Source organism: Pinus tabuliformis, chromosome 7 (genome assembly GCF_031772625.1).
Source record: "Pinus tabuliformis cultivar Carrire ecotype Pingquan chromosome 7, CPIR1, whole genome shotgun sequence".
NCBI classification, from domain to species: domain Eukaryota; kingdom Viridiplantae; phylum Streptophyta; class Pinopsida; order Pinales; family Pinaceae; genus Pinus; species Pinus tabuliformis.
Window position 1 is genome coordinate 652,022,073 of NC_142293.1, and position 12,696 is coordinate 652,034,768.

Sequence of the window (12,696 nt, forward strand, 5' to 3'; positions counted from 1 at the left end):
AATAATATGATGAATAAGCTAGCACTTGGTCTTGACATGCTAGCATAGATGGAGGAGGTTGTTAAGAAATTTCAACAAAATTTGAGAGCGGCCTAGGATAGACAAAAGGTGTATGCAAATAAAAAGAGGTGATATAGGGAATTCCAACCTGGAGATCGTGTTTACCTGAGAGTGAAGCCTCAGAAAAGTTGCTTGCAGTGGCAGGGTTGTGCTAAATTAGCACCCCGATAGTATGGGCCCTTTCAAGTGTTGGGGCCTATAAGCTTTCACTACCAAACCACATTTGGGTCCATAATCTATTTCACATATCTTTACCAAAGAAATATGTGTATAACCCTCAACACATTATTGATTGGGAAAATATTCAGGTAGACGGTTTAATGGGTATAAGAGTGGATATATCTTTCTTCTTTTTATTATGTGAAGGTAGTTGAGAATTGTTTTATGGTGCAGGTCAAACCGGAAGGAGACTTCCTGGAAGAACCTCTTCGTATTCTCAATCAGCAGCAAACCAACTTGCGAAAGAGAGCCATCACCTAGGTTAAAGTGTAATCGGAGCACTTTGGCTCGGAAGAGGAGGAATTCTTGCGAAAGGCTTATCCAACATTGTTTTCTGAAATGGAAGAGAACACCAGGGATGATGTTCCTCATATGGGGGGCCGGGATGTAACACCCCAAGTTTCATAAAGATTACTAAGATCATTAAGTGAAACTATTTTACTAAAATATATTTTAAATGTTATTATATTTTGATGAGAAATATTAACTAATATAGGCTGAAGGACAAAGAAAAACATATATGTTGTAATTACCTAAAATATAGGTAGTAATACTTTAACAGAAATAAAACTGTTTGATTATTTAAAAGAAACGGTTTCAAAGAAATAGTTACCCTCTACCTGAGAAGGGTAATATAGAGAGGGGAGAAGAGAAGGAAAAGGTTCCTAGAGCTGCGCGAAATAAACCAGTGGGAAAAACTTGCTCAGCACAACCAATAAGAGAGTATAGAGATTGAGGTTGGACCACAGTCTTGAGGTCAATAGTATTGATTGTAACTGGACTAGATCCAACATAAAATATAGAAGGTGCTCGGGGGAGAGTTTGGATGTGAGTGCCAGACTCGTGGCTGGGAGGAAAGACCTTTCGAATATATTTATTTCGCAGGTTAACAGATAACTGAGGTAGCAAGATTTTTAAAGAATTATTGTTGAGCTATAAATATGATTATGTATAGGAGCTATTAATGACTATCTTATAGGTTAACAGATAACTGAGGTAGCAAGATTTTTAAATATTTATTGCTAAACTGTAAATATGATCATATACAGTAGTTATTAATATCTACAATACAAATTAACAAAATACTGAACTGTAGCTGCTAACATTTCAATTATAGGTATATAAATAATGTAGGAGGCTAACTATTGAATTAATAGCCAGGGAGTTACTCAAATACTCAACAAAAGACGAATACACTAGTATTTGAACTCTATAAAGTATAAGCATGAAAGAAAAGAAAATGAAGTCTAGAGTAGTGCAAATGTTAGAACATCGACATAAACTCTAGAACGCATTCTAGGGCATATAAATATCAATACCAAAAAGGAAATCTTAACATCCATCTCGATGAATATGCTAATAATCATGATTAGTAAACAGTATCATGGTACGGTCACATATAGAGTCGGCATCATGAATAAAATTGTGTATCGAATCTAGAGATAATGCTATAAGAGCCTTTCTTTATACAACTAGAACAATTTAATAGATCTAGTTCCTATATCTTTCATAGTAGAATAACCATACGTGGGAAGGGGAGAATCGTAATAAGTCATTCTCATCCCATAGTTAAGCTGAAAAAAAATAATATACTATTGAATAAATATAGCAGACAAACATTGAAACTATGCCATCGAAACAGTCGAATGATGACATTCTTAACCCTCTCTCAAATGGAATTTATAAACAACTACTTCATGCATTCCTCAGAATAAGTGAAACAGGCTTGAAGGCCTTTAAATTCATGAAAAGTTACATTTCAAATCTTGGAAATGATCGACAACCATAGCTGGTCATATAACTTAGCGAAATAAATGTTAAGAAAAGCTTGAGTATAAGCGTTACAACCCTAATGCTCTCTCAGACATAAACCCTCTCTGTAAAACCCTTAATAGCTTAAATTTGAATAGAGACCATAGAGTTAGCTCCATCCTGAAAAGCAATGGGCATGCGAGAAGCTATTTCGCAATTATAAGTCGTGATTTTGAGTACTAAACCCTCTTGAATGTGGCATACTTGCGTTTCAGAGAATGTGAATTAGTCGTTGTCAATAGAGGCCATTAACCTGCTGCTCATACATATAAATTCAACTTTAAACGAGAAGGACCTTACCTGAGTTAAGGGACCGACCTCGATGAATCACCCACCTGTAAAAGCAGGCTAAAACTCATCTTCATATCTGGAATTCATCATAAAAGAAATCTATAAAGAAAAACCCTCAAGAATCTAGAACTGAGTTCAAATAATTAATATTAAATCATCTTATAACAATTACATGCCTGACACAGATGATCTGGGGTACATGATACCTTCTGCCATCTCTGAAACTCCATAAGGCATCCCTGCACAATGACAAGAAACCCTTATATTGGTCGTAAAGTAATTACAAATCTAATATCAGTCCTTTTACCCTAGCAAGCGAAGTTTTAGAATGGCCCAGTTGAAGGGTTACCTGCTCCGATGAGTATAACGGCCTCCCTTGGTTTCATTTCTCACAGAGAACCATGAATAGAGTCCTCACAGAAGAGCACGATGCAGAGGGAGGACAACACAATGAGACCATCAGGGTTCGACGAGAGGAGGTTGTTAGGTTAAACCCTATACAATTTCTACCGTGAGAGCGTAGAGTGGAGATCAATGACAGGAAGCCATGATAGATGGCATGAACACACCAAGATATTGTCCCACAAAGTAGATTCCCGCCACGTGGAGCTACGGATGAGTGCTAATACAAAAAAGAGAAGCATAAAGTCATGTGCACAATAAACCAGGAGTATCCCAAGTTGGATCTCCATACCTGCTAATTAATTTGTATTTATTTGCATCCAAAGGTATCTCCCATATATATATATATATATATATATATATATATATATATATATATATATATATATATATATATATATATATATATATATATAAGTACACCATTTAATGGTATAGGGCAATGGAACGTTATATCAATTTGTTTATTATTATTAAAGTTGTTAATTTAGATGTTACATTTTCTTTATTAAAATCATGATTGAAATATCATAATTCCAATAATGAAAAAATGTGAGAAAACTAAAGTTGGATTTAAATCATGATAAGTTTTAAGCTCTTCATTTTTGAATGGAGTAATATAGTGATTAATTTATATATTTTTTATGTTTTTAAATTTTGTTACTTCAATTATTGATTTTAATTTTACTCTATTTATATTAATGTAAAGTGAAATAGTTTTATTTATGATTTCAAAACTTTAGTAAACTTCATAGAATCCATTTAAATGTTTCAAAACTAATTCAAAGCCAAAGATGTGTGAATGTGATTATATAACTTAGTTAAGTGCATGATTTAAGCACCACTACCTTGGTGGAGGGAGAATCAAATTTCTAATAATCTATTGGTACACCATAACATAGTTTTATGAAAAACAATAATTAAATAACAACTAAACAACAATATTTTTTTTAAGAACACCCTCTCGTTATATTTTTTTATATTCTTCATAATTTTTATTTTATTACTATTTATTTATCCCTCTTATTATTTATTTATTTTTATATATTTTATTTAGTTAATTTATTTATGTATTTATTTATTTATTTTTAATCCTTGTTATTTTCTCCAAGTTGGATAATCATATAAATAAATAAATAATATTAATTAGTAAATAAATAATGAATGAATAAGTTAATTAATTAATTAAATTATTATTTATTAATTATTTAAACAATTCAAATTAATTCCCTCCGTTAGTCAAATATAGTCATTTAGTTGATTTGGTCAAATATATTTGTTTTCCTTTAGTCGTTAGGTTGACCTATCTTCTTATTTAACCTTCTTATGAGATCTCTCTTCATCTTGTCCTGAAGATGAACCACACTAGGTGGAGATCTCTCTCTTCATCTTGTCTTGAAGATGAGCCACACTCACTGGTTTGGAAGGCGTAGACCAAATATTCCCAATGTGATTTTTTCCGAAAGTTTTCATGAATTAACAAACAATTAAATAATTAAAATATCAAAAAAAATATTTTGATTAATAAAATATATTAATGGAAAATGTGGACAAACATTGTTATTAGAAAGAACACAACAATTAAAAAAAAAGAAAACAAGGAATAATTATAGGTTAATAAATATTTATTGTTAAAAATAAATATGATAATGAATGGAAAGAAAATATTAATTATGGATAAATTATTTTATATAACTAATTGTATTTCATGGTCTTGAGTATTTGTTTGAGAAAACAGAGGAAAAGTCGCAAATATTTTCAATTTATGAGAACACTTGGCAATTAAGGTTTGTTTTTAACAATTTTTAATTTTGAGAAATTCATTTTAAACTACATAATATTAGACATCCATCAATCAAAAATTAGAAATTCAAATTCCAATTTCAAAAAAAAAATAATAAAAATTTATTTTCCAACTTTAGAAAATAAATTTAATATTTAATTTTACAAAAATAATTTTTAAAAATTTGTTATTTAATTAAAATTCAAAGTATTTTGACCAAACTGTTTACATTCTAATTAGATTGATTTATTTTCCAATCTAATTTATCTACAATCCCACAAAGATTCATTGAAATCACAAATTTGACATATTTTTCACACTAACCAAAAATCTCTGCTAAACTCCAAAAAATCTCACATATAAGAGGGTCCATGGTCATGGTTAAGGGTGGATTTTGTTTTTACTTTTTTATTTTCAAAGGTATTTGACAATAAAGAAACATTTTTAAATGTCAAAAGTATGTGGTAAAAATAATTTCAAACCATAAAATAAATTTTAATAAGTGGTTTAAATTATAATAAATATTTTATAGACTTAATTGCTTGTTTTAAATTTTAGTAAGTGGGTTAAATTATAATAAATAGTTTACAGATAAAGACCAGGTAGACCATCTATCTTTTATTTAGTTACAGCATTTATTTTTTATCATGATTCTTTTGTGAATTAGCTGGAAATGAGATCTTTATAAAGGTAGGGAAAGATTAGATTAATATTATTATTTAGTTACATATTGTTAAATATATTTCATAACATTTTATAAATTATTTATTTTATTTTTAATAATTTAAAAGTTTTAAAAATGAGTTTTATTTATCTTTATCAAAACTAGGAATTTATTGTATATGTCCATATTTACTAATAATAATAATAGATATATTACTTTCCATCTATTATCTCTCTTTTAAGAACCTTCAGCAGTAGTAAATGAAAGAGATAGGATTGACTAATTGTATTCTTGAAGGGTTAAAATAGGTATTTCTGATTTTTCAATAAATATCTGTATATATGAAATAAACAATTAGAAATAACAAAAAATGCTTTAGATGGAATCCAAAGATGCAAAAATTATTATATGTCATATTATTTTATATTTTTTAATTGCAAATAATATCTTAAACAAAATAAAAGTCAGTCTTTCTTTTTTATATTATTATTCTTTAACTAATTTATTGTTTAAAAGGTCACTCCTACGATCCCAGAATCTCTTGAATCTCAATATATTTTTGGAGTCTAATTCTATGAGCTGGGATGTTTTCTTTTTAAAAAATAACTATTTTAAACTTACTTTTCAATTTTCATACAAAATTTGTACTTAACCACCCAAAAAAATGACACTCAAGCAATCTACATATAACATAAAATGTGAAACATAAAAAAACAAATGACGGTCATCAAATTTTCATTTGAGGGGCAACCTAAATTTCAAATTCCAAGGCAAGTAATGGTGAAGCATCAATTGTAATCTGACTGGAAGATTACAGTTGGCTCAAAGGAGTGAAGGAAATAATTTTAAAATCCAAAAGAGGCCGTTGGATGAGAAGACAGGCCGGGCCTGACCTGCTACTTTACCTCCTGAACCTCCCATTTCAGGGACGGATTGACTTCAATGACAAGCAGAGTGGGAGAGAGATTCTGAAAAGGCTGCCTGCTCTCTGCGCCCCATCCAATCTCTTCTAATGGTTTACTGTGTTTTCTTGTTTGTAATGAATCAAAGAAATCGATGATGGAGATTGGTGGGTATGGAAAAGTTCGATTTCACGGCCAGTCTGTGCAGTAAATAATAAAGTTGTAATGATGGTCGCCTGCATGATAAGACTCCCCTTACTGCGAACGCGTTATCAACGCCCGTAAAGAAACGCAGGAATTGTGTCTTTTTTTAATGCAAGATGCCTTGTGTAAGCTGCTTTGTCATTTTCTTCAAATTGAGTGAAAAACAAGCAAAAGTTGGATGGAAATTCTTTATCCATGGAGGAGGACAACGAAAGTATCATTCCAAGTAAGAATTTATGTGAAAGCAAGCACCCAGAATTTACACCCAAAAATGGTAATATATGGTTTGTAGATATCGTGCATTGAAAAGATGTTTAGATGTGAACATCTTTTCAAGTTCATGCGTTGCAAAAAACAATTGCGCCCTAAAAAGTCGATGTCCCCTTGTTTATTTGGTTTTTAAATATAACATAATCAAAGAATGACAAAGAATGGTTTGAATTGTTTTTTTTTTTTTTTTTCCTTAATTTTAAAAAAAATATTTTTTTAATACAAAATTTCATTTTATAAAAAATAAATATATTACTAATTTTTTATTTTTATATTATATTTTTTTTCCTTCGTAAATACTAATTCTATTAAAGAAAGTAAAAAGATATATACAATGAGGTCAAGACCTCAGAGGAGGCCGAGGCCATTCCTCAACCAAAAACTCAGAGACATTACAGTACATTCTACAAAATTTTGTATTTGGGCCTTGCCACGAGGACTGATTCCGTCTTGCCCTTCATTGACCAAAAAAACAGAAAAGCAACTAGCATAGCCATATTTATAACAAAAAGCAGAATCTATATTGGCATTTGCCACAACCTGTAACCAGAGTATGAACCAGACAGAGACACCTAACCTCAAAATCAACGACACAAAACCAAAATTGCATAGGCCACCCGGCAGTGAGGAGACAGGTTTAATCTGCATGCTTTGGTGAATCTGGCGTGTCCCTATCCACCTGGCTGGAAGAAGCTACCCAGGTAACAAAACCGCTTTCATCAAATGCCGCTGCGCCACCATCAGGAGTGGTCACCAGATTTAAAATACCACCTGCACTCTGAGACGGCCCACAGGCCAGAATATCGCTCTGAGTCGGAACCACGGGCTGCTGAGGCGTTTCCGAGACAGGGGCATCCTCTTGCATGTTGTCCGCTTGGAACACAATCCCTGTCATGTTCCCTTGAAGCACATTGTCTTCCTGAGAGTGGGAGGAGGTAGTTGGAGCCGAGCTGACCTCATTGCTCTCTTCCTCCGCGAGAATGATGGTGATACTTGCTATCAAAACAGGTCTGTTGAGCCGGCTTTGAAAAGTGAACCTGGAGGTCTCGAATGAATTATTCGGGATAGGCCTAGCTTGTTCCAGAGGCGGAGAAGAAGGGGATGCTGAGGCGATAGGGATAACATTCTGTGGAACAGGGCGAGAAGGGCGGCCTCTGTTCCCGGTATGGCTGCCTCTGCGAGGGATACCTCGACGTCGAGGCATACTCAGAAATGCAAATTGACGGAGAGAAGGATTGAGGCAGAGCAAGCCGATAACCAGAGGAATGCAGAAAGTTTCAGGGAACTTACAAATCCAGGCTAGCAGCCAAATTCGAAATGCCAAGCAGGGGTGCTGAAGCGGTTCTGCTCCACCATAAAAAGAACCAGTAGCTGAGACAGGCGCATTGATCAGATCCATACCTATAAACCAATCTGTCTGTCGATCAACCATGCTCGCATTAATTCCTGACTGCAAGACCAACATTCGAGACTGCCCAGTATTGATTTCACCTGCTCTTAAATCCATTTGCCATCCTGCTACGCGTACCATAAGGGCCATCCGCCTGCCATCGGCCAGGCCAGCTGCCTGTGTAGTGCGGCTCCTCATTAATAGTTGTTAATGCCACCCGCATCCGAGTGTGTATTTCTCTTCTGAGATTTATCCCAAGTAACAATTTCGTGGAATTTAGCGAGTTGGTCCTCGGTGGCTATACTGGCGATAGACCCTTCAAAGTATCCTACCTCAGCTTCTACTCCGAGATTGGCAAGAAAGTCAGCAAGCTTGTTTCCTTCTCTTCTGGTGTGTTTGAATGAGATCGCTTGATGCTTAGAAAGCGAGATATTTATCAGCTCAAGCCTTTGGGCCATTCTCCAGCTGTTGCTGACTTTGTGAATGGGTGATCCCTGCATGAGATTTGTAATCATTCGAATTATAATTTGTGAATCCCCTTCTATAATGAGTGGAAAAAATCTCCTTTCGTGAGCCATTTTAAGACCTCTTCATAATCCCTCCAATTCTGCTGAATTGTTGGTATCCCAACCTTTTGAGCCCATAAAGATACATTGAGGATTGCCATTGTGATCTCTGACGACTCCCCCATACCCTGCTTTCCCTGGATTTCCTTTTGAGGCTCCATCGAAGTTGAGTTGGAACATGTTAATGGGAGGCGGTGTCCATTTACTTAATTCCTTTTCCTGCATTGTGGGATTGTTTTTGATGATTGGCTGTTGGTTTATCTGGATCCTCCAATTATCCCACACCGTTTTCTCCTGTGGTGATGTGGGGAGGCCTTCTGAGTACCATTCTATAATCGATAGAGACTCCATGATGTTCTGATGAAATTTAGTCCAAATTTGCTCTAAGGGCATAGTTTGATCCTTGAAAACTCTCCTATTTCCCTCTTTCCAGATGTTCCACATCAGTAAGCCAGGTATAAGTTGCCACATAGTGTTAAGGAGATTGCTTTGAAATGGCTTTTGACTCCAGTTACGAATAGTTGCTTTGAGATCTCCTTGCACTCTATCTTGTTTTTGGCAGTGGAAGGCAACCTTCTCCCAAAGTTTTCTTCCCGTTTGACATGTATGCATAAGATGTATGACTGTTTCCTCCTCTTGCCTACAGATGAGACATATGGAAGGGCCCAAGAAGCTTCTTTTCTGAAGATTATCCCAAGTAAGAATTTTATTGTGACATAGGAGCCATAAAAAGGTCTAGACCTTCGGCCAGTTGGAAGTGTGCCAAATTTTATCCCATAAAGTGTCTTTGTTTATCTGATCTTGGACTATTATCTTATATGCTTCCTTCGTGGTGAATGTTACTTTCTCTTCATAGCCCCATCTTAGAATGTCTGATTCTTCTAAGATAGTGATTTGCCTCTTTTGTAGTTCTGTAGTGAGAGACTGCTAAGTTTGTTCAGAGCTGTTCATTAGAATTTGATTTGCCTTTTTCCATTGCCTATGTCCTTGAGTTGTAGAGGAGCTCCAAAATGGACTGACCTTGGCTAACTGATTGATCTCTTGCTCTGATATTGGATGATTTTGGAGTATATCTCTTATTTTTGGTAATTGCTGCTAGGAGTCTTCCCAAAACCGAGCTATGGATCCACTCTTGACTTCCCAGAAACTATGCTTTTGCATGAGACTTCTATGTTGTATAGCCACATTCCAAATTACCGATCCCATGCTTACCTCCGTCATTCGTATTCTTTCTTCCATAGGACAATTCTTGCATATTTAGCTGTCCAAAGGGAGGCCCATGGGGTATTAGGATGGGCTAGCCATCTCCACCAGATTTTTGCGCCCATTTCTCTATTGTTGTGCTCAGGATCTCTTAGTCCAATACGCCCTGCTTTCTTTGGAAGACAAACTTTGTCCCATTTAACTAGAGCCCATTTCCGATTGTGGCCTGAGCTTCCCCATAAATTGCGCTGGAGATTCTTAATTTCTTTGAGAACCCATTTTGGGGCAGCAAGGATGGAGAAGAGATACAAGGGCATGGAATGAAGGACAGCCTTGATTAGAACAAGTCTGCTAGCCATATTAAGGGCTCGGTGAGTCCATAGGGAGAGTCGAGCCTCCAATTTTTCCAGCAATTGTTTCCACGAGGAGTGTTTGAGAGCTGAGGCCATTAAAGGGGCACCTAGGTATTTGGAGGGCAGGGAAGCAGTAGTAAATCCCAAAATTCGGCCGATAGCTTTTTGGGTGGGAACAGGGGTGTTAAAGAAAAAAATATGGGATTTAAATCGATTGATAAGGGCACCAGAAGCATCAGAGAAGTTTGACAGGATAGATTTGAGGAGGCAATCTTCTTGCACCGAGGGATAACCGAAGAGCATATTGTCATCCACAAATTGTTGGTGGGAGTAGGAGGGGGAGTTGTTGAAAGAAAGGCCTTTTAGATGCTGAGCAAGCCTGGCAGAAGTGATACTTCTGCCAAGTCCTTCTGCCATAATAACAAAAAGAAAGGGAGACAAGGGGTCTCCTTGCCTTATACCTCTAGAGGGATGGTACGTAGCCGAGGGGATACCATTGATTAAAACAGAGAAGAAAGCTGAAGACAAAAGATTAAAAATCCATCTAACCCATGATGGGGCAAAACCAAAGGCAGTAAGAATTTTTTGAATATAGACCGAACTGATACTATCAAAAGCTTTGGACAGATCTAGCTTAAGCAGCATACCTGGCTTTTTGCTTTGCTTTAAGGAGTGGATTATCTCATGAGTTAGAATAATCTCGTCCGTTATTTGCCAGCCTTCTACATACCCAAACTGCTCGGGCGAGATAATAAGAGGGAGCAGCGGCTTTAGTCTGGTTGCTATGACTTTTGATGTTATTTTATAGATGATATTACACAGGGCAATCGGTCTATACTTATCTGGAGTGTTGGAATCTTCCACCTTTGGAATTAAGGCAATAAAAGTGGCATTTAACCATGGATACATCCATCGAAGTGCCCTGGATTCCTCCACTAATTGCCATACCTCATCTTTTATAAGGTCCCAAAACTTATGAAAAATGTTTGACGTAAAACCATCCGGACCCGGCGCTTTCCCCTCCTTCAAGTGTTGTACAACTTCTTCAACTTCCTGTAAATTGATGGGCTTCAGGAGGATACTGTTATGTTCCTCTGTTATTATCTTTGGGATTTCCTTTAGGAGCTTATTAATAGCCGGCATTTTGTCTATATTGGGTTCCTGATGTGCTTTCTTGAAATATCTAAGAAATTCCTCTTCAATGCCTTCATGTGTTTCAATTTTGTCCCCCTGTTCATTTTTTATGTGAGTAATACAATTGTTCATTCTGCGCTGGACCGCAGTTTTATGGAAAAAAATTGTGTTCTTTTCTCCATATTTTAACCATCTAATCCTCGGTTTCTGCCTCCATAATGTTTCCTCCTGTTTAGCCCTCTCTAATATTTGAGATTCTATGATTTGCTCCTGCTTGGTTAATTCCTCCGTGCATCCTTCAGTGATAATGTTTTGCTGGATCATCTTCATTTCTAAGTTGAGAGTGGCTTGAGCTTTAAAAATGTTGCCAAAAGTATTATGATTCCATCGCTTGATTGCTCCTTTAAGATGCTTGAGTTTTTGCTGAAACCTGGACATTTTTGTACCTCCAGTAGGATTGAAGTTGAGCCAAGTTGATCTAACTAATTCCTCGAAGTCCGGATGAGTTAGCCAAAATTCTTCAAATCGGAAGGGGCGCTTGAGGTTGTTGCCAGGCCTGTTCCATTGAAGTTTGATAGGCCAGTGATCTGATCCTAAGATAGGTAGTATGGACACTGTAAATTCCCCTCCTAAGTGAGTTGCATTGTCTCAGATAAGAAATCTATCAAGACGTGAAGCAATCTGTTGCGATCCTGGCCCTCCCCTTGAGGTGATTGCATTTTACTTTTTGCCTATGGCCAGTCTATTCTGACAACCAGTCCGCCTGATCTTTACCGGCTGTACTGTGCTTGGCAGGCCTGCCGTTGCACGAGTTGCAGAAACCCTAGGTTGGGTTGCACAGGCCGTTCCCACCGCAGTCCTCAGGTCCCCTTCTTATTTTTATATTATATTAATTAGTTTAGTTATTATTATATATTTTATTTATTTATTATATCAATATTTCTTTTAATATACTAAGTTTTTATATATATTTATATATTAATAAAGCATTTTATTAGGATTTTATAGAAACAAGTATGCATAATGAAAGGAAAGGTGATTGAAAGAGTACATTTTTTTCAATATTCATTTAACTTTAATGGGCTTCTTTTCATTCTATTTATAAGCACAAAATTTTATTATGTTTTGTAATCTCTTACTTTATTCATCTGATAGCATATTTAATTTTGGTTTTGAATATAACTTTTTTAATTTAGAAATTGAACTCACAATTTATAAAATTTAAGTAATTAATATTAAATATTTATATAATTAGTAAATGTATAATTAGTTTAGATTTATCTTAATTTTGGATATATTAAGTTTGTGAGGGATTAAATATCTTTTTACCCGAAAAAGGTTTGTATATCAAGATATTTGGATCTAAGTTGACTTAATTATTAATTATAATTATTAATTTTAAGTTAGTCTTGATTTCTCGAGTTCATCACTAAAGCACCTCAC